The 23,244-nt window shown below is 43.4% G+C and overlaps 1 protein-coding gene across 2 annotated transcripts in view; it reads right to left on the reverse strand.

The window, feature by feature from the left end:
• The window catches only part of map3k2 (mitogen-activated protein kinase kinase kinase 2), a 102,640-nt gene that overhangs the window by 72,723 nt on the left and 6,673 nt on the right, over positions 1 to 23,244 (reverse strand). Inside the window, exon 2 of one of the 2 annotated variants that reach the window (XM_048598530.1) lies at positions 22,957 to 23,033. The exons of the other annotated variant lie outside the window; for it this stretch is intronic. The gene's annotated coding sequence lies outside the window, so the exon portion shown is untranslated. The remainder of the gene's footprint in view (positions 1 to 22,956; positions 23,034 to 23,244) is intronic. 2 annotated transcript variants of the gene reach the window in all.

Genomic DNA, 23,244 nt, shown 5'->3' on the forward strand with positions numbered 1-23,244 from the left:
AATGTCAGCCCTACATGAGAGGTAGCCTCCTAGGTAGCGGTTATGTTCCATGTTTGGCAAGATTTCTGTTGATTTTAATGGAGGGATAGACTGAACGTGCCCTGGGACGGGTTGGTAAAGGGTTTGAGTCTTGAGGTTGAGGCGGAGACGAATTCTTCGGTATACTCCCATGAAGGAGTTAAGCGAGGTTCATCTCAGTAGGCACCTTGTGTGAGATGCCACTTTTGGAGCACTGGGTACAGTTCTGGTCACCTTGCTATAGGAAGGACAGTATTAAATTGGAAAGGGTTCAGAAAAAGATTTACTAGGAGAGGCTGGGACTTTTTTCACTGGAGTGTAGGAGATTAAAGGTGACCTTACAGAGGTTTTATAAAATCATGGGGGGTCACAGATGAGGTGAATAGCAAAGGCATTTTCCCTAGAATGGAGGTGTTCAAAACTAGGGGGCATATTTTTAAAGTGACAGGAGAAACATTTAAAAGGGATCTGAGGGATAACCTTTCCCGCGGAGGGTGGTTCGTATGTGAAACGAACTGCCTGAGGAAGTGGTAGATGCAGATACAATTACAACAATTAAAAGACATTTGGACAGGCATATGGATAGGAAAGGTTTAGAGGGATAGGGGTCAAATGCAGGCAAGTGGGAAACTTGGTGGCATGGACATGTTGGACCCAAGGGTCTGTTTGCATGCTGTATGACTCTATGAACATAGGAATCCTGTTGTACATCAGCAATCACATGGTCCTAGACAGAAATAAATTCAGTTCAGTGGCAAGGAAACCTTGACAATTCCAGATTGTCCTCTTGTTGCAGCCTCTGTTCACCATCGCAGGTGTTGATATCACACAAATATCTTCTGCCTGGATCACTGGGGACTTATTTTGGATGACGTTTTGTCTAGTTCCTCCTGTCCCACCTTACTGTCATGGATAACCCTGCCAGGAGTTGAGAACTCTTGACGGTATCACTCACAGGATCAACTGAACACTCTCCAATGCAGCAAGGTGGCAATCCATGGATTCATACTAGAATATTTAAAGTACCACCTACAGAGATAGTAGACGGACTGGTAGTAATCTTCCTAGAATTCTTACAATTTGAAAAAGTCCTAGAGGATTGCAAACTGCTAATGCAACACCCTTATTTAAAAAGGTAAGGAGACAAAAATAAAATCAGATGACTGTTGGTCAGTTTGATTAAAATCCGCTTTCGGGAAGCTGTTAGTGACTATTATAAAGCATGTAATAGCAAAGCATTTAGAAAAACATAGACAATAATCCATGGGCTTGGAAGTACTACATTAGCATAGATCGAGGATTGGGTTACTAAAAGAAGAGTAAAGGGGAGTTTTCAGGATGGCAACCTATGACTAATGGACCGCCACAGGGACAATGTGAGGGCCACAAATATTAACAATATACATTGATGACTTGGTTAAGGGAAGTGCATGTATTCTAGCCAATTGGCGAATGACAAAAATAGGTGGGAAGGCAAGTAGTGAGGATGACAAAGTCTGCAGAAGCAAAGAGACAAGTTAAGTAAGTGGGGAAAAAAAAACCTGGAGGTGGGATGCAGATGGAATATCATGTGGGAAAATGTGAGGTCGTGCACTTTGGCATGAAGTATAGAAGGAAGTGAATAATATTTAAATATTTATGGAGAAAGATGACAACATAGGTGATTTGGGAGTCCTCATGCATAATTCACGAAAGGCTAACATACTAATTACACAGGTAAAAGGGAAGGGAAATGGAATACTGGCCTTTATTTTGAAGGGAATGGAAAATAAAAATAAACAATCCTTCTCAAATCTATACAAGGCACTAACAAGACTACTGTTTTGATCCCCTTATCTAAGCACAGATATGTTGGCATTGAGGGTAGTCCAGAGAAGGTTCACAAGGGTGATACCAGGTTTGGAGTGACCGCCTTATGAGGAGAGGTTATATAGGTTGGTGGTACTTACTCATTGGAGTTTAGAAGAATGAGAGGTGACCTTAAAAGTTACAAAGTTCTTAGGGGACTTGACAATTTAGATGCAGTGAGGTTGTCTTTCATTGTGGGAGAGTCCAGGTCCAGAGGACACAATCTCAGAAGAAGTGGTCACCCTTTTAAGACAGAAGTGAAGAATGAATTTCTTCCCTCAGAGGCTAGTATATTTGCGAAATTCTTTAGCACAGAGAGCTGTTGAGACTGGGTCATTAAGTATATTCAAGACTGAGATAGATTTTTAATCAGTAAGGGAGTTAAGGGTTATGGGGAAGAGGCAGGGAAGTGGAATTATGCATTATCAGATTAGCCATGATTTCACTGGATGTCAGAGCGGACTCAATAGACTGAGTGATCTGCTTCTCATAGAATCCCCACAGTGTGGAAACAGGTCGTTCGGTCCAACAAGTTCATACCGACCCTCAGAGCATCCCACCCAGACCCATCCCCCTGTAACCGACCTAATCTACACATCCCTGAACACTACGGGCAATTTAACATGGCCAATCCACCTAGCCTGTACATCTTTGGACTGTGGGAGGAAACCAGAGCACCCGGAGGAAACCCATGCAGACACGGGGAGAATGTGCAAACTCCACATAGACAGTTGCCCAAGGGTGGAATTGAGCCAGACTCCCTGGTGCTGTGAGACAGCAGTGCTAACCACTAAGCCACCGTGCTGCCCCAGGCAAGCATACCAAACGCCATCTTCGCTATCCTGTCTACCTGCGTCTCAATCTTTCAAGGAGCAATGAACATGCACTCCAAGATCACTTTGTTCAGCAACACTCCCCAAAACCTTACCATCAAGTGTATAAGTCCTGCCCTGATTTGCCTTTCCAAAATGCAGCACCTCACATTTATCTAAATTATATTCCATCTGCCACTCCTCGGCCCATTGGCCTATCTGCTCAAGATCCCGTTGTACACTGAGGTAACCTTCTTCGCTGTCCACTACACCTCCAATTTCTGCACACTTACGAACCATACCACTTACGTTCACATCCAAATCATTTATACAAATGATGAACTGCAGTGGTTCCAGCACTGATCCTTGTGGCACACCACTTGTCACAAGGCTCCAGTCTGAAAAACAATCCTCCAGCTCATAGCAAGTTCTTTAGCACGGTGCAGATTGAAAGTACAAGTAGCAGGAAGTTTACATTTATGGTTTTATGGTAAATCGCTTATGATTCAAGGTGTCATTAATGAAGTCAACTATTAGTGACATTCACCTATGACACATCAAGTTTCTGACGTAATGTTAAATCAAACTATATTGCAAGTATATCCTTAATACTTTTCTTGTGTTATAGGGAAAGGTTTTCAATGTGAGTTATGGCAATTGATATTTACTGAAGATAACCATCAGATAATGAGGTCGTTTTGGAAAATTGAATCTCATACCATTCATCCGCATGAGGACTGAGGCAGTGCAGTCCAGTTATATTGTTCAACAATGAATATTACATCAAAATCACAGGATCAACACATGTTCAAAAATATCTACCTGTCTGCTTATTCTAGAAGAAGATCTGAAATTCAAAATTCTGTCATTTATAAATAATTGTGGACTTTTTTTGCCCTGTCGCACAAGATGCATAAAATTAATAACGAATAGTGAAGACCGGTTTACATCTAGCCCAGCTGCAGATGAACACAATGACACCACCTACAGCATTTTTGCTGACACTGTGGAGCAAGTTGTGTCTCATCTTGTCAGATTGTACTTACTCTGCTCCTGTGTCTTATGGCCCAATGGCATTATATCATTATCACACAGATTTTCGCCAATAGTTATTTCCATGAAGTGAGGTGGGATCATCCATCTATGTGGGGAAATGTTGACAGGCCAGTTGTGATTTTACTGCCTCCTGCTCAGACTGACTGCTCATCAATCACTCTCTTATTTGATTGTTACTGGCACAGCTCAGTAAACCTTCAAGTGTCATAAGGCACAGAAAATCCAAACATTTCACATCACTGTAATTGCAGCAGCCGCAGGTGCTGGTGCTTCATTCACCTAGTTAGTTGCCAGATCTTTCCTCATCACTGGTTGATTTTCACAGCAGTCATGACCAAGGGGACTTACAATGTCTGGGGAATTGCAAAGCACAGATTCCAGCCTGACGGTTGGCATGGACACTGTACTTTGAATAAACATTCAACACAAGTCGAAAAGTGGTGCAGACCGCCAAGAACACAACAAACGTGGTAATCAATTTGTGCACATCAAGCTCCCAAAAACAGTCAAGTGATAATGAGCAGATACTTTTCAGAAAACCAAAAGAATAGGAAGGATATTATTAAATTGGAAAGGACACAGAAAAGATTTACAACGATGTTACCAGGACTGGATAGGCTGGGACATTTTCCCTGGAGTATTATAGGCTGAGGGATGACTTTATTGAGGTTTATAAAAGCATGAGGGGCATAGATAAGGTGAAAAGCAAACGTCTTTTCCCCAGGGTGGGGGAATCCAGAACTAGAGGGCACAGGTTTAAAGAGATGGGGGCAAGATTTAAAAGGGACCTGAAGGGCAACTTTTTCACACAGAGTGTGGTGTGTATATAGAATGAACTGCCAGAGGAAGTGGTAGTTGCAGGTATAATTATAACATTTAAAAGACATTTGGACAGGTACATAGATAGGAAAGGTTCAGATGGATGTGGGCCAAAGGTAGGGAAATGGGACTAATTCAGTTTAGGAAACGTGGTCGGCATGGACGAGTTGGACCAATGGACTGAAGCGTCTGTTGCCATGCTATATGAGTCTGATTCTGTTTGGCTTGGAACAGAGGGATACATCTGTTAATTAGTTAATTTTAGTGGGATGAAAGGGTTTTAGCCCAGATTAACTATCATCACTCCACCCCAATTAATCAAACAGCAGAGTAGGGGCAGAAAATAGGAGCTGGGCATCATTCTCAAATATGCATTTTAATTAAGGAGGTATATCAAAGACTGGAGTAATATCAGAAAACAGGAATTTTGAGAGACAGTCAATGACTCCTCCATTCATGTGGCTAGTAAAATATGTAGGAAATGTCATATCCAAATGTGAGTCTGTCAAGTTTCTCTGGAGACTATCCAACTACCTCTTGAATTTTTTGATTCCATCAGCTCCTGTGCCACCCTGATATGTCAGTCCATACAATCGCCTTTTGGGACATTTGAGACAGTGGTAGTGCTCCTATCTCTGAGCCAGGAGGTCTAGGTTCAATCCCACCTGCTCTAAATATTTCATAATATTTTCTAATCAGTCTGATAAGAAATATGTACAATCACCTTCTAAATCTAAAGGTCATTTCAATCCTACGTTTACAGCTGTGTCCTCCTATTGTGAAATCTGAGGCTACATTGCACAGAATGACTTTAACCTTAAATGCAAAAAAAAAGGAGGGACTGAAGCAGTTCTAGCACTTCTCCCTCATGGTAGACTGGTAGAAAGGTACAAAGGGTGAAGTCACATGGTATCGGGGTGAGCCGGCAAGATGGACACAGAAGTAGCTTAGTCATAGGAGACAGAGGGTAGTGGTGAAAGGATGCTTTTCAGAATGGACGGCTGTGACTAGTGGTGTCCATAGGGGTCACTGCTAGGACCTCTGCTGTTTGTGATCTACATAATGATTTGGAGGAAAACACAGCGGTCTAATTAGTTAGTTTGTGGACGATAAAAAGAATGGTGGAGTTGCAGATAGTGAGGAGGACTGTCATAGGATACAACAGGATGTCAATCAGTTGGAGCCATGGGCAGAAAAATGGCAGATGAGTTATGCTGCAATTTATAGAACTTTAGTTAGGCCACGCTTGAAAATTTGCGTATAGCTCTGGTCACCACACTACCAAAAAGGATTTGGATGCTTTGGAGAGGATGCAGAAAAGGTTTACCAGGATGTTCAGAGATAGCAAGAACTGCAGATACTGGAGTCAGAGATAACACAGTGTGGAACTGGAGGAACACAGCAGGCCGGGCAGCATAAGAGGACCAGGAAAGTTGACGTTTCGGGTCAGGACCCTTCTTCAGAAATGCAGAGACAGAAGGGAGCTGGGAAATAAAGAGAGAGGAGGGGTGGGGCTGGGGAAGGTTGGTGAGAGGTGAGTGCAGATAGGGAGTTGTGGGGTTAGGTCAGTGGGATGGGTGGGGTGAATAGGTGGGACAGAAGATGGACAGGTTGTGTCAGGTCTTGGAGGCGTGGATGACACGGGGGCTTGGACATGGGGTGAGGGGATTTTAAAACTGGTGAATTCCACATTTATGCCACTGGGCTGTAGGCTCCCAAGGCGGAATATGAGGTGTTGCTCCTCCAGTTTGCGTGTGGCGTCATTGTGACACTGGAGGCAGCCCAGGATGGACATGTCACCCAGGGACTGGGAGGGGGGAGTTAAAATGGTACCAGGATGTTGCCTGGTTTGGGGGGAATTTAACTATGAAGAAAGGTTGGATCGGCTGGGTTTGTTTTTACGAGAACGCAGGAGGTTGAGGGGCAACCTAAAAAAAGTTTAAAGGGATAGTAGGAACTGCCGATGCTGGAGAATCTGAGATAACACGGTGTAGAGCTGGATGAACACAGCAGGCCAAGCAGCATCAGAGGAGCAGGAAGGCTGACGTATCGGGTCGACGCTTCTTCAGAAATGGGGGAGGGGAAGGGGATTCTGAAATAAATAGGGAGAGAGGGGGAGGCGGATAGAAGATGGATAAAGGACAAGATAGGTGGAGAGGAGACAGACAGGTCAAAGAGGCGGGGATGGAGCCAGTAAAGGTGAGTGTAGGTGGGGAGTTAGGGAGGGGATAGGTCAGTCCAGGGAGGACGGACAGGTCAAGGAGGCGGGATGAGGTTAGTGGGTAGGAGATGGGGGTGGGGCTTCAGGTGGGAGGAATGGTTAGGGAGGCAGGGACTAGCTGGGCTGGTTTTGGGAAGCGGTCGGGGGAGGGGAGATTTTGAAGCTTGTGAACTCCACATTGATACCCTTGGGCTGCAGGGTTCCCAAGCAAAATAGGAGATGTTGTTCCTGCAGCTTTTGGGTAGCATCATTGTGGGAATGCAGGAGGCACAGGATAGACATGTCATCCAAGGAGTGGGAGGGGGAGTTGAAATGGTTCGCGACTGGGAGGTGTAGTTGTTTATTGCGAACCGAGCTTAGGTGTTCCGCAAAGCGGTCCCCAAGCCTCCGCCTGGTTTCCCCGATGTAGAGGAGGCCACAACGGGAACAGCAGATACAGTATACCACATTAGCAGATGTGCAGGTGAACAGCTGTTTGATGTGGAAGGTCTTCTTAGGGCCTGGGATGGGGGTGAGGGGGGAGGTGTAAGGGCAGGTGTAGCACTTGCTTCGGTTGCAGGGAAAAGGGCCGGGGGTGGTGGGGCTGGAGGGGAGTGTGGAGCGGACAAGGGAGTCACGGAGGGAGTGGTCCCTCCAGAAAGCAGATAAGGGTGGGGAGGGATAAATGTCTTTGGTAGTGGGGTCAGATTGCAGATGGTGGAAACGTCGGAGGATGATGCGTTGGATTCGGAGGTTGCTGGGGTGGTACGTGAGGACGAGGGGGATTCTGTTTTGGTTGTTATTGCGGGTAGGGGGTGTGAGGGATGAGTTGCGGGAAATGTGGGAGACACGGTCGAGGGTATTTTCAACCACTGTGGAGAGGAAGCTGCGGTCCTTGAAAAAAGTACATCTGGGAAGTCCCGGAGTGGAATGCCTCATCTCGGGAGCAGATGCGGCGGAGGCGAAGGAATTGGGAATAGGGGATGGCCTTTTTGCAGGAAGGTGGGTGACAGGAGGTGTATTCTAGGTAGTTGTGGGAATCAGTAGGTTTGAAATGGATATCGGTTTTGAGGTGGATGCCAGAGATGGAGACAGAGAGGTCCAGGAAGGAGAGAGAGGTATCAGAGATGGTCCAGGTGAACTTAAGGTTGGGGTGGAAGGTGTTAGTGAAGTGGATGAACTGTTCGAGCTACTCATGGGAGCACGAGGCGGCGCCGATACAGTCATCAATATAACGGACGAAGAGGTGGGGGATAGGGCCAGTGTAGCTTTGGAAGAGGGATTGTTCCACGTATCCTACAAAGAGGCCGGCATAGCTTGGGCCCGTGCGGGTACCCATGGCCACCCCTTTTGTCTGTAGGAATTGGGAGGAATTGAAAGAGAAGTTGTTCAGGGTGAGGACGAGTTCGGCTAATCGGATGAGGGTGTCAGTGGAGGGGGACTGGTCAGGCCTGCGGGACAGGAAGAAGTGGAGGGCCTTTAGGCCATCTGCATGGGGAATGCAGGTGTATAGGGAGTGGACGTCCATGGTAAAGATGAGGTGTTGGGGACCGGGGAATTGGAAGTTCTGGAGGAGGTGGAGAGCGTGGGTGGTGTCATGGACGTAGGTAGGGAGTTCCTGGACCAAAGGGGAGAAAATGGAGTCAAGATAGGTGGAGATAAGTTCGGTGGGGCAGGAGCAGGCGGAGACAATGGGTCGACCAGGGCAGTCAGGTTTGTGGATTTTGGGTTTAAAGGAATTTGGTTTAAAGGATTGAGATTGGCAGGAACAGGCTATTGGTTTAGATGATCAGCCTTGATCATAATGGATGGGACAGCAGGCTTGGAGGACCAAACAGCCTGCACCAGCTCCTAATTTCTCTTTAACAGTCACAAGGGCCAATGAGACGAATAGCATAGAGGTTATTAGGGGGAATTTGGATAAGCATGGGAGAGAATTTAAGGTCTATTCTCAGGGTAGATGAAGCAAGGTGGTAAGAAGTTTGTGTGAAGACCAGCACGAAGTAATTGGGCCTAATGGCAACTATTTCCTGAATTGTAAAATTCTAAGGATCTTAACAACTTGATCATTCACAAGCCTTCCTCTTCTCCCGTCTAAAGTCTACAGTTCTATAGTCTCCCCTCTTGACTCAAATATCAACTTATTGTCCTCACTGTGACCTCTCTGAACTAGAGCTAAAATTAGATTTAATAAAAATAACAAATAAAGATAGGAAGATAATATAGAATGGATTATTTGAGCATTGTTAATATTGAGGGAATATGGGCTCAAGTTATTGGTTACGGTTTAGAATCAGGCCTGATTGGGTGAGCTGCCATGGGCAAAGGGACATCAACACTGCGGTTGCTGGTAATTGCATCCTTATTAATATATCAAATGGATTAGGAAGGTTAACAAGACAATAAAAAGTCAACAAAAGGACTAAAAGCTTTTAAAAGGACTCCAGGAATAGGAGAAGCTGCTCCACTTGGAAAGGTGCCGTTTCATCCCATGCAGAGAGGGGTGTACAGGCCAGAGATCCTCCTCGTGGCTCTGCTCTGGACCTGGCCAAATATCCAGGCAGCAGCCATGATGGGGTAATTGTGCCTGACTGTCCCCCCTCCTCTTTCGCAATTACGATCACATTTGGGTATCTGTCAAGTGGGAGCATGCAGTGTTCACTGGCACGATAGTGGACTTTAGAACATAAAACATTACAGCACAACGAATGGGCCCTTCAGTCCATGATTTTTGCCAAAAATGATGCCAAATTAAACAATGCCTTCTGCCTGCCCACGGTCCATATTCCTCCATTCCTTGTTTATTTGTGAGCTTATCTAAAAGCCCCTTAAATGCCCCTATTGTATCTGCCTCCACCTTGGCAGTACATTCCAGGTATTTACCACTCTCTATGCAAAAAGCTTGCCCCTCACATCTCCTTTGAAGGCGATTGCCTAGTATTATCGCTGGACTGTTAATCCAGGGACCTAGATAACATTGTGGGGACCCGAGTTCGAATCCCGCCACGGCAGATGGTGGAATTATTGAATTCAATAAAATACCTGCAATTAAGAGTCTAATGACGACCATGAATCCATTGTCGATTGTCAGGAAAATCCCATCTGGTTCACTAATGTCCTTTAGGGAAGGAAACTACCATCTTTACCTGGTCTGGCCTACATGTGACTCCAGACCCATAGCAATGTGGTTGACTCTGAACTGCCCTCTGAGCAACTAGGGATGGGCAATAAATGCTGCCTAGCCAGCAACACCCTGACCTGTTAATGAATAAAGAAAAAAAACTTTCCCCCTCTTACCTTAAATGCATGCGCTCCAATATTACATGTTTGAACTATAGGAAAAAGACTCTCTCTGTCAACCCTATCTATGCCTCTCAACTTCATAAACTTCTATCAGGTCTCCCCTCAGCCTCCACTACTCCAGGGGAAACAACCGTAGTTTGTTCAGCCTCTCCTTATAGCTCATACCCTCTAATCCAGACGGCATCCTGGTAAACCTCTTCTGCACCCTCCCCCAGGCCTCCATATCCTTCCTGTAACGTGGCAACCAAAACTGAATGCAATACTCTAAACACGGCCTAACCAAAGTTTTATAAAGCTACAACATCACTTCTTGACTCTTGTACTCAATTCCCCAACCAATAAAGGCAAGCATGCCATATGCCTTCTTTACCACCCTATCTACTTTCATGGGCACTTTCAGAGAGCTATGGACTAGGACCCCAAGATCCCTACGTATGTCAGTGCTCTTAAGGGTCCTGCCATTAACTGTGTACTTGCCCTTAACATTTGATCTCCCAAGAGCAACACCTTGTCCAGATTAAACTCCATATGCTATTTCCTCCACCCCTACCTGCAACTGATCTATATCCTGCTGTATCCCTTGACAACCTTCTGCACTATCCACAATTTCACTGATCTTTGTGTTGTGCATGTTAGAGTGCATCATTACCACGAATAATGTTATTTTGATTGAGTAAGTTCACTTTATCAGGACTATTCAGATTACTGGAAGTGTACTGTGCCAAAAGAAAAGGAGATGAATAATATCAAGCAATTATAAGTCACTGTATTTTGTGCTGCTGTATGAACATTCAGAATAACATGGGCTTAGAAACACTTGGGCTTTTCAGGGTCAGCCGCTCGGTTTTGTTCGAAGCAAGTTGAGGTTGACTAACATACAGGAAGTTTTGACGATATCACAATATGTTTGCAGTTACGTAATAGATATGTGGAAACGTTTAAGGAGTCATTGCATAAGATGCCAGCGAAAGACTTGTCATGAAAATGAAAGTACATTAAAGGGAGAATAAGGCAAATGGATAAAGATGCCTGGGGTAAAAGTCTTCTTCAGGAAAGGGACAATTGCACATGATAACAATGTCTTCAATTGGCAAGCTTGGCAAATCATGAGGGGAAAAGAATAGATCAGAGACAGTTTAGCACACGGATAAATATGACTGATACAGTTAAATACAGTAGGGAATGAACCAATAAATTGAGAACAATAATAGTGAAAGGTAATAAACCCTAAACATTATGATCCAGTGTGTTGCATGGCACTACCAACGTGCTAAATGGAATAGGCATCAAGGAGAAAACCTGATCAAAACTGGGCATGAGATGTTGTGACCATCAGCAACAGCAAAATTATAATCAATCACAATCTGCCACTTCGTGGTCCAACATAGCACCCACTCTACCATTCCAATCAAACCAGGAAATTAACCGTGCTTCAATGAAGAGTTCAGGAAGGAAAAAGATACTTCACAGAACTGTTATGGTGCAAGAGCAGGTCATTTACCCATTGTGTCCGCTCTGGCCCTTTAAGCATTCTGACTTAGTCATAGAGATGTACAGAAGTGGAAACAGACCCTTCGGTCCAACTCATCCACGCTGACCAGATATCTTAAATTAATCTAGTCCCGTTTGCCAGCATTTGCTCTAAACCCTTCCTATTCACATAGACATCCAGTTGCCTTTTTGGTGGTTGTAATTTTTGAAGGTCAATCATCCCAGTCCGAGGAAGTCATTGCAAGAGCTCATCAGGGGAGTGTCCTATGCCCAATCCCTATCTACTGCTTCATCAATGACCATTCCCCACCAGAAGGTCAGAAGTGGGCATATTCAGTGTTGCTTGCAGTTTTCAGGTCCACTCAACTCCAGAGACCCTGAAGCTATCCATATATAAAAGGGGAGGTGATGGTCTAGTGGTATTATCACTGGATTGTTGACCCAGGTTAAAACCCCATCATGGCAGGTGGTGGGCTTCGAATTCAATAAATAAAAACTGGAACTAAAGGTGGAGCTGGGTACAGAAAATAAAGACAGCAAGTTAAATAAACAAAGCAAGCAACAGCACAGCAGGGAACAAGGAAGATCGATGAATTAAACTGCATTTATTTCAATGCAAGAGGCCTGACAGGTAGGGAAGATGAAATCAGGACAAGGATGGGAACATAGGACTGGGATGTCATAGCTATTACAGAAACATGGCTAAGGGAGGGAAAGGAGTGGCAGCTCAATGTCCTGGGTATAGGTGCTATAAGGAAAGATAGAAGGGGAGGCAAGGGTGGAGGGGTAGTGGCATTTTTGATTCAGGAAAACAGTACAGCAGCACTTAGAGAGTTTATTCCTTTTGGGGGTGGAGGGGGGTGCAGTTTCCAGTGAAGCTATATGGGTGGAACTGAGAAATAAGAAGGGGGTGATCACTTTGATGAGATTATACCATCGGATTGATTGGTTGATTTATCGTTGTCACATGTATTGAGATATAGTGAAGTGTTTTGCACGCTGTCCAGATAGATCGTACTATACAAAGTGCAGAATACAGTGTTACAGCTGCAGAAAAGGTGCAGAGAGAGAGAGATCAGAATTAACATTTGAGAGGTCCATTCAAAAGTCTGATAACGGTGGGGAAAACACCATTCTTGAATCAATTCATATGTGTATTCAAACTTTTACGTCTTCTGCCCAATGGAAGAGGGTGGAGAAGAGTACAACCAAGGCAGGAGGGGTCTTTCAGTATGTTGGTTGCTTTTCCGAGGCAGTGAAAAGTACAGATGGAGTCAATGGATGGAAAGCTGGTTTGTGTGATGGACTGGGCTGTGTTTACGACTCTGTAGTTTCTCACAGTCTTGGGAAGAGCAGTTGCCATACCACACTGTGATAAGTCCAGATAGGATGCTTTCTATGGTGCATCTCTAAAAATTGGTAAGAGTCTTTATGGACATGCCGAATTTCCTTAGCCTCCTGAGGAAGTAGAGACATTGTTGTGCTCTCTTGACTGTTGCTTTCATGTGGGTGGACCAGGACAGATTGTTGGTGATCATCACTCCTGGGAACCTGATGTTCTCAACCATCTCCACCTCAGCACCATTGCTGCATGTCCTCCACTCCAATTCCCGAATTCAATGATCAGCTCCTTCATTTTGCTGACAATGGAGAGATTGTCATCTTTACACCATGCTGCTATGCACTTAATCTCTTTCCTGTATTCTGTCTCATCATTATTTGAGATCCAACCTACAGCAGCAGCGTTGTCAGTAATCCTGTAAAAGGAGTTAGGGTTGAATTGACTACACAGTGGTGAGTATATAACGAGTATGGTAGGGGGCTGAAGACACAGCCTTGCAGGGCATCGGTAATGAGCATTATGATGGAGAAGGTGTTGTCACCTATTCTTACTGATTGCAGTCTATGGGTCAGGAAGTTGAGGATCCAGTTATGGGGTGATGGGAGTGGGAGGTGGAGCCCAGACCTAGGTCTCGGAGTTTAGAGCTTGTCAGGTCGGGATATACCATTGTCTGTGATTCTGTTCGACTTTGCTTCATAGCCCGTTATGTGTAAGCCCTACCACAAATGATGGGTGTCCATGTAGTTGGTCTGGGTCCCAAGCTTAATTTGGTATTGCCCGTTGGTCTGTCCAAAGGCCTTACAAGGTCGTACCTGGATTTCATGTATAGGTCAGGGTTATCCGACTTGAATGCCTTAGACCTAGACTTCAGTAGCAGTTCATCATGGTTTTCGTTTGGGGAATATTCGGATTAACTTCTTTGGCACACAGTCTTCTACACACTTACTCATGAAGTCTGTGATGGTAACGGCATACTCGTTTAGGTTGGCCACTGAGTTCTTGAATAATTTTTTTCCTTTATTCATTTATAGGATGAGGGTGTCGCTGTCTAGGCAGCGTTTATTGCCCATCCCTAATTGCCAAAAGGCGGTTAAGAGTCAACCACATTGCTGTGGATCTGGAGTCACATGTAGGCCAGACCAGGTAAGGATGGCAGTTTCTGTCCCTAAAGGACATTAGTGATCCAGGTGGGTTGTTCTGGCAATCAACAATGAATTCACGGTCATCACTGATTCTTAATTCAAGATATTTATTGAATTCAAATTCCACAATCCGCTGTGGCGGGATTCAAACCTGGGTCCCCAGAATGTTGTCTAGGTCTCTGGATTAGCAGTCCGGTGATAATACCACTAGGCCGTCGCCTCCCCCATAATGGTCCACCGACTCTAAGCAATCCCATAGAAGCCCTTCCATTGCCTCAGACCGACACTGCACCACTTTCTGTACTGGGTCCTCGCTTCAATTCCTGCTTTAGGCTGGGAGGAGGAGCACAGTGTTGTGATCTGATTTTCTAAAATATGGACGGGGGATGGATCAGTAGGCATCTTTGATGATTGTATAGCAATGGTCAAAAACGTTTGGACTTCTGGTGGGATTGGAGAAGTGTTGATAGTAGCATGTTCTTGAGGTTGGCTTGGTTGAAATCACCAGCTATGATGAACAAGGCCACGGGGTAGTCTGTTCGAAGAATGTTTGTAGCGTTGTATACTTTGTCAAGTGCACTTCGTATGGGGCAGGATGTCAGATAGTGGAGGTGAACTTGTGTGGCATGTCGTAGGGGCGGTACTTTACTCTAAGATATTCTAAGTCTTGGGAGCAGTAACTCGCCAGATCCACCATGTCTAAGCACCAGAGCCCCTAGTTGTCAGCAGGAATTTGTGGAGCAAATATGTAGGGAGATTGCAGATAGATGTAAGAATAATAGGGTTGTCATCGTCGGGGATTTTAACTTTCCAAACATAGACTGGGACTGCCATCATGTAAAGGGCTTAGATGGGGAGGAATTTGTTCAGTGTGTTCAAGAAAACTCTCTCAATCAATATGTACATGGTCCTACTAGAGAAGGAGCAAAACTCAACCTTCACTTGGGAAATAAGGCAGGGCAAGTGACCGAGGTATTAGTGAGGGAGCACTTTGGGACCAGTGACCATAATTCTATTAGTTTTAAAATAATGATGGAAAAGGTAGGCCTGGTCAACAAATTAAAGTTCTAGACTGGTGCAAGGCCAATTTGATGGTATTTGACAGGAACTTTCAAAAGTTGACTGGAGGAGGCTGTCAAAATCAAGCATGTTCCTGTTAGTGTGAAGGGCAAAGCTGGCACAAGTAGAGAACACAGGATGACTAGAGATATTGTCGAGAAAAAGACGGAGGTATATGTGTCAGGTATAGACAGCTGCGATTCAAGCGAATCCTTAAGGAGTATAGAGGGTGTAAGAGTACACTTGAGAGAAATCAGGAGGGCAAAAACGGGACATGAGATATCTTTGCCAGATAAGGTGAAAGAGAATCCAGAGATTCTACAAGTATATTTAGGGCAGAAGAGTAACTGGGTAGAGAATACGGCCCCTTAAAGATCAACAAAGCCATTTTTGTGTGGAACCACAGGAGATGGGTGAGATCGTAAATGAATATTTTGTGTCAGTATTTACTGTGGAGAAAGACATGGAAGCTAGGGAACTCGGGGGAATAATGATGTCTTGAAAAGAGTTCACATTACAGAAGTGGAGGTGCTGGAGATTTTAAAATACGTAAACATAGATAAATCCCGAGACCTGTTCAAGTGTATCCCAGGACATTGTGGTGAAGCTAGGGAAGAACTTGCAGGGCTCCTGGCAGAGATATTCGTATCATCGACAGACACAGTGAGGTGCCGGAAGACTGGAGGGTGGCTAATGTTGTGCCATTATTTAAGAAAGAAGGCTGCAAGAAAAAGACAAGGAACTAAAGACCAGTGATCCTCATGTCAGTGGTGGCTAAGTTGTTGGAGGGGATTCTGAGGGACAGGATTACATGCATTTGGAAAGGCAAGGACTGATTAGGGATAGTCAGCACGGCTTTGTGCGTGGGAAATCTTGTCTCACAAATTGAATTGAGTTTTTTTGAAGAGGTGACAAAGAAGATTGATGAAGGCAGAGCAATAAACGTTGTCAACACGGACTTTAGCAAGGCCTTCGACAAGGATCCGTATTGGAGACTGGTTAGTAAAATTAAATTATATGGGATCCAGGAGAACTATCTGGATAAAAAATTGGCTCGTTGGCAGAAGACAGAGGGTAGTGGTCAAGGTGTGTTGTTCAGATTGTGGCACACCACTGATCGCAGGCGTACAAAGTTCAGTGCCGGGTCCACTGTTGTTCATCAAATATATAAACGATTTGGGTAAGAGTATAGGAGGCATAGTTAATAAGTGGCAGATGACACCAAAATTAGTGTAATAGTGAACAGTGAAGAAGGTTATCTAAGAGCACCTCAGGATCTTGATCAACTGGGCTAGGGGGCCGAGGAATGGCAGATGGAGTTTAATGCTGATAAGTGTGAGGTGTTGCATTTTGGTAAGACAAACCAGGACAGGACTTACACAGTTAATGGTAGGGCCCTGGGGAGTGTTGTCCAACAGAGAGATGTAGGGGTGCAGGTACATGGTTCCTTGAAAGCGGTGTCACAGGTAGACAGGATGGGAAGAAGGCACTTGGCACGTTTGCCTTCATCGGTCAGAGCACCGAGTACAGGAATTAGGACGGCATATTGCGGCTGTACAAGATATTGGCAAGGCCACATTTGGTGTACCACGTAAAATTGTGGTCGCCCTGCTATAGGATGGATGTTATTAAATTGGAAAGGGTGCAAAAAAGATTTACAAGGATGTTACCAAGATTGGAGCATTTGAGTTATAACGAGAGGCTGGATAGGCTAGGGCTTTTTTTTTAACCTGGAGTGTAGGAAGCTGAGGGGTGACCTTAGTGGTTTATAAAATCACGAGGAGCATAGATAAGGTGAAAAGCTAAGGTCCTCCCCAGGGTAGGAGTATCCAAAACTAGAGGGCATGTGTTTAAAGTGAGAGGGGAAAAGATATAAAACAGGACCTTAAGGGCAACTTTTCACACAGAGGGTTGTGCGTATATGGAATGAGCTGTCGGAGGATATAATAGAGGCAAGTACAATTACAGAATTTAAAAGACATTTGGACAGGTAAACGGATATGGGCTAATCACAGGAGAAATGGAACTAATTTAGTTTAAAAAACCTGGTTAGCATCAACGAGTTGGGCTGAAGGGGAATTCTATTAATTAGACAATATTCAGACTTGAGCAATAAGTGGCAAGTAATAGTCATGTCACACTGGTGGACAGCAATGACCACCTTCAACTGGAGAGAATGAATTATTTGCCTTGACACTTAATGGTATTAACTGAATGAGTGGTTACCATTGACTGAATTGGACCAGCCATACAAAATACTGTGTCTACAAGAGCAGGTCAGAGGAATCATTTCCTGTCTCTCCAATGCCTATCCACCATCTACAAGTCACAAGACAGCAGTGTGATGAAATATTCCCCACTTACCTGGATGGATGCAGCTCCAATAACATTCAGCACCATCAAGACAAAGAAGCACATTTGGTTGATATCCATAAGACCGCAAGACATAGGAGCAGAAATTAGGCCATTTGGCCAAACGAGTCTACTCCGCCATTCAATCATGGCTGATAAGTTCCTCAACCCCATTCTCCTGCTTTCTCCCCGTAACCCTTGATAATCAAGAACCTATCTATCTCAGTCTTAAATGTACTCAATGACCTGGCCTCCACAGCCTTCTGTGGCAGTGAATTCCATAGATTCACCACTCTCAGGCTGAAGAAGTTTCTCCTTATCTCCATTCTAAAAAGTCATCCCTTTATTCTAAGGCTGTGCCCTCAGGTCCTCGTCTCTCCTACCAATGGAAGCATCTTCCCAACATCCACTCTGTCCAGGCCATCCCATCTACCACATCCAACATTTACTCCCTTAATTACCAACACACAAGTGGTAGCCATGTATACCACTTATAGATGCATCATAGTACCTCACCAAGTTCCTTCATCTGAACCTGTGACCTCGACCATCTAGCGAGACAAGGGCAGCATGGGAACACGACTAGCTGTAAATTCCCTCTAAACCTCACCATCCTGACTTTGAACAATATTATCATTACATCAGTGTTGCTGGATCAAAGTCCTGGAAAACCCCCCTTAACAGCACTGTGGGTGCCTCTCCATCCCAAGGACTGCAACAGTTCATGAAGGCAGCACATTGCCACCAAGTCCCAAACAATTAGAGAAGAGCAATAATTGCTGGCCTAGCCAGTGCTACCCATATCCCATGAACAAATATGCATAAAAGGTTCAGTATTGAAGTTAAGACAGTCACTTAAAAACCTTTCACGAGGTGTTGCACATAAATCAGTTCAATTAGCTTTGCAAAAGTATAGGAAACAAGGATTCCCAAAGGTACAGCTGCCACTCAACTTCAGGTAAAAATGCTAAAAAACCATTCATTGATGACCAACCAGAACCATCTGCATCTCAACAGATACAATGTGTGTCCCTTGGTACTGCTGGAAATGCTGTGCATGCACACTCTATTGGGTTTAAGATATATCAAACTTTAGAGTCAGCATACAAATAATGATGGATAAAATAAACCCTGGCCCATTCAATCTGTCCCATACAACTGTGATACCTTGTACAGCACAATACCTACGTTCCTCATCCTATCCAAAACCATACAATTTCTTGGGAGAAGGAAGAAAAACAGATTAATGTGAAAGTAACCACCATTAGAGTTCCATGGTTCAATGTTAAAACTAAAGCTTCAATCCTTTTGTGAGAATTAATTTAAAAAGGGAATCAGAGTGTGTTTCAAGAGGATTGCCAGAGTATGATGATGGATTTCTATCTAGAAAAATCTCAAATATGCATTTCACACGCATGAAAATAGCCAGAGGCAGAAAGGTAAGACTTACAGGCATCAATAACTTGGTGACTTTTAGGTTTGATAAGACTTAACCAAGAGATTTTTCAGCAGCTGGGATCCACAATGTATCTCAGATTTTAATTGTACGAGAAACTCCAGCTAAATGGAGTCCAGACCACTAAATAGCTAACTATAGGCCGGTTAATTTAATAGGTCATTGGGTGAATGCTAGACCCTATTATAAAGGATGTACTGACAAAACATTTAAAAATACATAATTTAGTTAAGCACAGTAACACAGCTTCATGAAGGAAAAATCATGCCTGACAAATTTATTAGCATTCTTTGAGGGGTTACCAAGCAGGATAAAGGGGAACCAGATGTAAAATATTTGGATTTCGAAAAGGCGCTTAATAATATACCACATGGACTACTTAAGAATCCCTGCAGTTGAGAGTAGTATATTCGCATGGATAGAGGATGGACTAACAAGAAAAATGTTGGGATAAGGAGAGGGTGTCATTCTCAGGATAGCAACCTTTAACTAGTAGAGTGCCAAAGGGAACAGTGCAGGGATCACAATATTTACAATGAAATACGTATTCACAACTTGAACATGGGGTGTATATGTACCATTGCTAAATTTTCAGATTACTCAAAAATAGGTAGAAAGGCAAATGATGAGGATGACCCAAAGAAGGATAAAGACAGACAGAATCTTGGCAGATGGATTACGTGGGAAAATGCGAGGTTAGGCACTTTGGCAGGAAGAATAGAGGAGATGAATATTATCTAAATGGAGGAAAGAAATCACCAGAGTGGATCTCTCCTTTTTGAGAGAACTAACAGTTCAGCAGAAAAGGAAGACGTGAACCCGTTGAATGCTGGGAGTGACTGCTATTTCCTGTGAAAGCGCACTATAAAGTATATATGCTGCATGGTGTAAATAAGTTTTACCTGTTTTGCAGTTTAGTTTAGTAACTGCCAAAGCAATTTTCAGTCAATACTGACTTTAGTTTATTACAGTAAAAATCTTCAAAATTTAAATCGTGATTAATGGGAATCCAAATATGATTTAAAAAGTTATCAGTCTCAACTGGACTCCTACTTAGCTCCTAATTGCAGTCACACTTTTAAAAATAAGAAAGTATCAATATTCCACCATTATTACATTGGGACTGCGCTGCTATGTAATCCCATCCATGTCCTTCTCAACTCTTTCTTTCATTTTTACTTCTGAATATTTATCAATTCCGTTTTCAAGGATATTCTGTTTTCTGCACCTGTTTTGCAGGTACTCACTATTCACTGAGAAAAAACCCTATTCCCTTATTTTAATAAATGATCTCTGACCTAGTTATTAATACAGCAAACATTGTTTTAACCAGCACCCTTGATAAACCGTCAAAAGTTACATACCTTAAATACCATGAAGTTTACTGTATTATTCTGACCAATTATTATAGTTTTTAATGTATTTATTCCAGAGTAAATATACTTATCGTTCAATCAAATAGCCACATGAAATATCAATTGTCAATTCAATTTTGAGTCAATTTCGCCTCAAATACCACAATCTACAGTGATGTCCAAGTAGTTGAGAGCATGAGTGAAAAGACTCTGCCAGTAAATTTTATTTAAGGCAAAGTTGCATTATTATTTCAGTGATTTATGCTGTAATAAGTATCACGGTGATGTGCATATCCCCTGCATTCAGTTTCTACTATTTAGTGCACGTGTCTAACATCGATTATGTGGACCTCTGGACTATCCAGAGAATCTGATCAACCATCCTGGTCCCATAGGTGTCAGTTAATAAAACATTTGCTTAGTTCACTAACGAAGAAACACACTCGTGAAATAAAACTGGGCAGAAGGGAAAGTTGTCATTTTCAAAACAAAATTGGCCATAAACCTGAACAGAAAATATTCACAGAATCTGAAGATCCAAGGAGTGAGTCAAAACAGAGTGCTCTGTTAAACAGCCAGTACAGGTATGGTCTCCTCCTGTGTTGTAAGATCTCACAAAAGCTTCTCATAATTTTGAAAAAGCCCAGGTATCAAGTACAGTCTTAAGGTAGCAAGCAAAGACTCGCTGAATACAGTAACTGCAGTTTCAATGAAAGAAACATCAGTATTTCTACAGCCCAATGAAACAAAGTAGACTCAGAACTTTAACTGTTTCCTCTCCACAGATGCTGCCAGGTCTGCTCGGTTTCTCCAGCATTTTCTGTGTTTGTTTCAGATTTCCAGCATCTCCAGTATTTTCTTTTATTCAAAACAAGAGATCACTGATACCATTAAGTTTTGAAACCTGCCCCAATGGAAAAGCTCCCTCCTCCTTCCCCAATACTAGGACCAATGCCCTATGAACCCCACCACCCACACCAAACTTTGAAGCAAGTGTTCAACCTGACACAGATTTGCAAGTGGATCAAATAGCACTCAAGATTTTTGACACTATTTTACCTTTAACCTCAAATTTTCAAAGCAGAATATCACTCCTGGTTCTACTCCATTTACATGTCTCGTTGCTGTAGAAAGGCTAACAACATCATCAAAGATCCATCCCACCCCAATAATGCTCCCCATCAGGCAGAAGTTACAGAAGCTTGAACACACGTACCAACAGGTTCAAGAACAGCTTCTTCTCTGCCATTACTAGACTGATGAATGGACTCTCTAGCTTCAAGTATGCTGATCTTGCCTACTGCACATCCTGTGCAGTGTAACCTGTATGCCTTACTCTGCCCAAGTATTTTTTTTACCCTCTGATCTGTATATGCTTGCTTACTATGATCTGCCTGTACTGTTCACAAACAAAGCTTTTCACTGTACTTAGGTACATGTGACAATAAATCAAATCAGCTTTGGTTATTAGTCTGATGCAAATGATTAGATGCTTTGTCTCCCACTCCAAGTTCACCTCCAGCCAAGAGGAAGTAAGTGTCTTCAATCATGCCATTAAACAGGCAACTCAACTTTCCTAATCATAGTCTCTTGCCCCGTGAATGTACTGTCCTCTATCAATAACATATTTCTTTTGACTCCTGATTTGATCAGTCCTCTTTCCAAGATGCTATGGTTCATTTGTTCAGATATTGGGTAAGAAGCTATCCCAGAGAAGGACTGCACTCAAGACCTCACTTGCAGATCAACTGCACCCCCTTGCCCTTGACAAAATTTGTACCACTTCCCAACCCGTGGGCTGTGACAGTTTGTTGGATCAAAATGGCTAGATAACACTCATGCTTCCCCATGCCGTGCAATGCCCGCACCTAGCTCTCCAACAAATTTATGTTGTTCTAGATGGAGATGCTTCCTGGAGAAGCAGTTATCCAGAACCACACTACTGTCCATAAGTGCTCACATGCTACAGTTGTGGTACACCACCTGCACCACCATCAATACATAATCTTTTATGTAATATAAACATGATCTCAATTCATACTTTTAGCTAATTACTTGATCTCTTTGGAGTTGGACATAATTCAAACTAACTATTTGCATAATTGTGACACAGATCATGACAAGTATTTGAAAAAGTGTCCAATCTGCTCAGCACCAAATTCAGCAAATCTGTTTGGATTTGGCTTACAATCACACCGCGGTTACTACATGTCTGTTATTGGATGAGACACCATCAGATCAGTCCAGTCCAGTCATTGGTTAAATGCAAGCAACTGGTAAAAGGAATTTTGCACATGCAGCACACAGGCACAGCACAGAAATCAGATCAGAGTCTACAGGCTGCTTCCAAACTGCCAGACAATTATTGCGTGGCTCGTACAAAAACCAATTTCATAACCTCCATTTCATCAGGCAGGTTAGACACGAATATATAAACAAAACAGCCAGTACACGTTTTTGAAAATGAACATCACAGCTACTGAAGTAGCCCCTACTGTGACCCACAGGGCAGTCTTTCATCTTACAGCATGGATATCGGGGATTGAATCAGAAAAGTACTTCTTTTCTTTTGCGGGGGGGGGGGGGGGTCTTCACCACCCAATACGTTAGCCTTGTAAGTAGTATTACTTCACCTGTATCACACAGTTCAAAAAATACTCTCACCAGACACAATCCAAGTTTAGAAATTCAAAGTATGCTTACATTATTGAGCCAGAGCTGCACAGTTCATTGGTCCATGATACCATTTCACACATCCAGCTTTCCTCCTTACTGCAGTCCTGCTGGCAACAAAAACATTGTACAAGCTACTGCATAAACAAATCTGTTGCATGGAATACTGCCTTGCTATTACTGGTCTTATCAGATGCCTCGTATAAACAGCTTAACAGAAATTTATCTTGCAGATTTACATAGTGTATTTATTCAGCAAGCACCACTGTTGAAGTTAAACATACAGACTGTGACACATTCACACTCCCTTCACTTTGC

The sequence above is a fragment of the Rhincodon typus genome, chromosome 7 (genome assembly GCF_021869965.1).
Source record: "Rhincodon typus isolate 14 chromosome 7, sRhiTyp1.1, whole genome shotgun sequence".
Lineage (NCBI taxonomy): Eukaryota > Metazoa > Chordata > Chondrichthyes > Orectolobiformes > Rhincodontidae > Rhincodon > Rhincodon typus.